This window comes from Oncorhynchus nerka, linkage group LG20 (assembly GCF_034236695.1).
Source record: "Oncorhynchus nerka isolate Pitt River linkage group LG20, Oner_Uvic_2.0, whole genome shotgun sequence".
Taxonomy (NCBI): domain Eukaryota; kingdom Metazoa; phylum Chordata; class Actinopteri; order Salmoniformes; family Salmonidae; genus Oncorhynchus; species Oncorhynchus nerka.
The window spans coordinates 37,204,358-37,210,120 of NC_088415.1; positions in this window are offsets into that span (position 1 = coordinate 37,204,358).

Below are 5,763 nucleotides of genomic sequence, written 5' to 3' on the forward strand. Positions count from 1 at the left end.
TTGAAAATGAATGCATTTCCCAATATCAAATCTGATTTGGCACTAATTTAGCGACTAACCTCTGCCAAAAGTTCTGTAGTAAATGTTTTAAAGCAAGCAGCAGAGAAAAACACGATAGCTCCGGCGGGCTTTTTCTTCCCACAATTCAGGTAAGGTGATGTCGGCTATCTAGCATTCAAGCCTTCTGGCTAGCCTGTATCTAGTGCTTCTTATGTTGTGTAACAGAGCAATAGGTCTAGCTATGTAGCTACTTGTCATTTGGTTGAGACTAAAATTAGTTTAGAAAATAATGGTCGGCTCTGTATATATTCGGTGTGTGGTTGGTTGGCTTTGCTAGTTAGCAAGTGGGCTACTGATGTTTCGAAGAGAACAGGCCCTGTAGTATAGCTAGATAGTTGTTGTTCTATCTAGTGCAATGTCCATTCAATGTTACAGCCACAACATCATGATCATCTAGTCATCTTCAGACCAGTGAGGAGGAGATAAGCCTGCTTTGGGTGAGCTAGCTAGAACAACATCTAGCTAGCTACAATATCAGATAAACATTTTATAGGAAAAACATGGACAGAGCTAGCTATCTGTAGTAACATTATTTGAAACCAACACATGCAAATCATCTGCAGCTTCGTGAAAATGTAATCTGTGTTCTTCGGATAATTCACCTCATTACTTGCTCCAAGGCCACCATCCTGCTGTGCTACTTCCACTTGTGTGCGGAGGTTGGCGGGGCCATACATACATAGTTCTGGTTATCACAACAATGACATCCTGTGCTCTCTCTCTTTGTATGTAAATGCTTTGTGTAATATTTTAAAAAGGTATTTCCAAAATGTAAAGTTTGCTAGATTATCTGTGGCAGTATGTTTAACTATCAAGTGTCAAGTCTTCGTGTCAACAGTAAATCTATAGTAAACTCAGTCGTCCAGCAACACTACTCTGGACGGTTCTGACTTAGAATATGTAGACAACTACAAATACCTATGTGTCTGGTTAGACTGTAAACTCTCCTTCCAGACTCACGTTAAACATCTCCAATCCAAGCTGCAGATCATCACCACGACATTCTCTACTCCCCCATGACCGTGGTGATCGTATTCTTCCTCGTTACACGGGACTTAGGAACAGGTCTTTGCACAGGAGCTCAAACAAATAGGGTATCTCCTGATTTTCACTTAAGCACACTTTGCTAGAGCTTTTGTCAGACTGTCAGATTCATCGGGTGTTTCCAGCCACCCCTCCCGATAGGAGTTGAATCAACCTTTAATCAAATCAAATCAAAATGTATTTGTCACATACACATGGTTAGCAGATGTTAATGCGAGTGTAGCGAAATGCTTGTGCTTCTAGTTCCGACAATGCAGTAATAACCAACAAGTAATCTAACTAACAATTCCAAAACTACTGTCTTATACACAGTGTAAGGGGATAAAGAATATGTACATAAGGATATATGAATGAGTGATGGTACAGAGCAGCATAGGCAAGATACAGTAGATGGTATCGAGTACAGTATATACATATGAGATGAGTATGTAAACAAAGTGGCATAGTTAAAGTGGCTAGTGATACATGTATTACATAAGGATGCAGTCGATGATATAGGGTACAGTATATACGTATGCATATGAGATGAATAATGTAGGGTAAGTAACATAATATAAGGTAGCATTGTTTAAAGTGGCTAGTGATATATTTACATCGTTTCCCATCAATTCCCATTATTAAAGTGGCTGGAGTTGAGTCAGTGTCAGTGTCAGTGTGTTGGCAGCAGCCACTCAATGTTAGTGGTGGCTGTTTAACAGTCTGATGGCCTTGAGATAGAAGCTGTTTTTCAGTCTCTCGGTCCCAGCTTTGATGCACCTGTACTGACCTCGCCTTCTGGATGATAGCGGGGTGAACAGGCAGTGGCTCGGGTGGTTGATGTCCTTGATGATCTTTATGGCCTTCCTGTAACATCGGGTGGTGTAGGTGTCTTGGAGGGCAGGTAGTTTGCCCCCGGTGATGCGTTGTGCAGACCTCACTACCCACTGGAGAGCCTTACGGTTGAGGGCGGAGCAGTTGCCGTACCAGGCGGTGATACAGCCCGCCAGGATGCTCTCGGTTGTGCATCTGTAGAAGTTTGTGAGTGCTTTTGGTGACAAGCCGAATTTCTTCAGCCTCCTGAGGTTGAAGAGGCGCTGCTGTGCCTTCTTCATGATGCTGTCTGTGTGAGTGGACCAGTTCAGTTTGTCTGTGATGTGTATGCCGAGGAACTTAAAACTTGCTACCCTCTCCACTACTGTTCCATCGATGTGGATAGGGGGGTGTTCCCTCTGCTGTTTCCTGAAGTCCACAATCATCTCCTTAGTTTTGTTAACGTTGAGTGTGAGGTTATTTTCCTGACACCACACTCTGAGGGCCCTCACCTCCTCCCTGTAGGCCGTCTCGTCGTTGTTGGTAATCAAGCCTACCACTGTTGTGTCGTCCGCAACAGCGGGGAGGAGATGTTGTTGCCTACCCTCACCACCTGGGGGCAGCCCGTCAGGAAGTCCAGTACCCAGTTGCACAGGGCGGGGTCGAGACCCAGGGTCTCGAGCTTGATGACGAGCTTGGAGGGTACTATGGTGTTGAATGCCGAGCTGTAGTCGATGAACAGCATTCTCACATAGGTATTCCTCTTGTCCAGATGGGTTAGGGCAGTGTGCAGTGTGGTTGAGATTGCATCGTCTGTGGACCTATTTGGGCGGTAAGCAAATTGGAGTGGGTCTAGGGTGTCAGGTAGGGTGGAGGTGATATGGTCCTTGACTAGTCTCTCAAAGCACTTCATGATGACGGAAGTGAGTGCTACGGGGCGGTAGTCATTTAGCTCAGTTACCTTAGCTTTCTTGGGAACAGGAACAATGGTAACCCTCTTGAAGCATGTGGGAACAGCAGACTGGTATAGGGATTGATTGAATATGTCCGTAAACACACCGGCCAGCTGGTCTGCGCATGCTCTGAGGGCGCGGCTGGGGATGCCGTCTGGGCCTGCAGCCTTGCGAGGGTTAACACGTTTAAATGTCTTACTCACCTCGGCTGCGGTGAAGGAGAGACCGCATGTTTTCGTTGCAGGCCGTGTCAGTGGCACTGTATTGTCCTCAACTCGGGCAAAAAAGTTATTTAGTCTGCCTGGGAGCAAGACATCCTGGTCCGTGACTGGGCTGGATTTCTTCTTGTAGTCCGTGATTGACTGTAGACCCTGCCACATGCCTCTTGTGTCTGGGCCGTTGAATTGAGATTCTACTTTGTCTCTGTACTGACGCTTAGCTTGTTTGATAGCCTTGCGGAGGGAATAGCTGCACTGTTTGTATTCGGTCATGTTACCAGACACCTTGCCCTTATTAAAAGCAGTGGTTCGCGCTTTCAGTTTCACGCGAATGCTGCCATCAATCCACGGTTTCTGGTTAGGGAATGTTTTAATCGTTGCTATGGGAACGACATCTTCAACGCACGTTCTAATGAACTCGCACACCGAATCAGCGTATTCGTCAATATTGTTATCTGACGCAGTACGAAACATATCCCAGTCCACGTGATGGAAGCAGTCTTGGAGTGTGGAGTCAGCTTGGTCGGACCAGCGTTGGACAGACCTCAGCATGGGAGCCTCTTGTTTTAGTTTCTGTTTGTAGGCAGGGATCAACAAAATGGAGTCGTGGTCAGCTTTTCCGAAAGGGGGGCGGGGCAGGGCCTTATATGCGTTGCGGAAGTTAGAGTAACAATGATCCAAGGTTTTTCCACCCCTGGTTGCGCAATCGATATGCTGATAAAATTTAGGGAGTCTTGTTTTCAGATTAGCCTTGTTAAAATCCCCAGCTACAATGAATGCAGCCTCCGGATAAATGGTTTCCAGTTTACGGCTGTGATTATAATCGAAGAGAATTCTCTTGGTAGATAATGCGGTCTACATTTGATTGTGAGGAATTCTAAATCAGGTGAACAGAAGGATTTGAGTTCCTGTATGTTTCTTTCATCACACCATGTCTCGTTCGCCATAAGGCATACGCCCCCGCCCCCGCATATCAATGGAATATGGTGATGCTGTAATAGCGAGCTGAGCCAGTTGAAAATATTGTTGTCAGGGATGTCTGTGTGCTGCTGAAGTAGTAGACATTTGCAGATCATTTTCTAGCCAAAAACCAAGGACACTGTTTCACCATGTACAAACTAACAATACAAAACAAATACATCTTTGCAAATACGTAAAAAGGCAACATAATGATCCCTGGAGACGAATGTGAAACCAGCCTTTTGGAAGCAAACTGAAAATCATATCATCATGACATGTAATTGCCGCACCTTTTCCACAGTGAAATAGGACACAAATAGCCGTGCCATTATTCAGAATGTGTGTGGATGAAACTTGGAGACCCAAGCTACAGACTTCTGCAGGGCTTTAACCTGCCGAGTTGATGAATCCACTGTGATTGTATACCCGGGCTTTTCTCCGTTTTCTTTTACAATTTGTATCATGTTAAACATTAGCCACTATCGTGAGCCACCGTCAGTAACAACCACGTACGTTTATTTTTTGCATCATTCCATTCCGTTTGCCTTTCTTTCCTCTGTCAAGTTGTTCCCGGAGGGTCTAGCTTTAGTGGATCATATTAGGCTAATGTTGTGCAATCATTTGGGACATGTAGCCTATGTGAATCATTGTGGGACTCAGACCACACGTAGCAGGTTAAATCTGGAGCCTGGCGCACGGTTCACAACGACTGGACCGTTGTCATGCTGTTCCATGATTAGTGAGAATTAGGGTGGATTTATAGGATTATTGTTCAAACCCTATTGTACACTTTTTTTCCACCTTAAAATATTTTATGGATTGAACTTGAATATGACAACTTTCAGAATGAATCAAACCACTGTATTTTTTATTCATCAATATAGCTAGTGGGAGGGTTTTCAGCGGTTGAATTAAATGTATTCAGTGCGTGCAAGGTAGCCACACCTGCAGAGTGTGTTATGCGACTGAAAAAGGTAAGTCTGAATACCAAATACGGAGGAGTGAGTAAGAAAGGCATGGGTAGGTAGCGATCGGGCCCATACTGCATCTCAGATAAGAACGGCATGCGAAGTGGGACAACCAGAGCAGTCATGAAGTGCACAACAATTGATTTTGTGCCATTCCACAGTACACAAAAATGTTGGTCGGAACCCGTCCAGAAACGCACAAAGTCCCCTAAATAGGGGATTTAACGTCTGCATAATTACGCAGTGTTCTTACACTTCTGTTCATAAATGTCTAGTTTAGATTTGGCTGATAAGACTTTGGCTCTATATCTTTGAGAAAACACCTCAACCAGTCCATCATCAATCCATGGAGATGGACAAGGCTCAGAGAGGGAGAGCGATAGGAGGAAACCACTCAGCACAGCCATGATTAGGTCTTGTTGCCAAAGCACACAGTGGAATCTCTGCATGTTTTTGTTGGGCTGAGTAACACAAAGGAATAGCATGTACTAAAGGGCTAGGTGTTGTTACAACAGATCTACTCCAGTCATACTACAGTAGTTTTATAGTAGAGACTCTCCTCTTATTTTCCTGAGTGAGTGATGCTGCCACAGCAGGGCAATATGAGATGCAGGGTCTTTGTTCTAACTTGGTTTGTGTCTCTGATCAGACCTGGTTAGGTCATCGCTGGGCCAGACCTGCCTCTGACACCTGACACCTCAATAGGGTTTTGTTTGATCCAGGAAGGTAATACAGTTTAGGTGCCTCAAGCTGTAGTAACGGCTTCAAGCT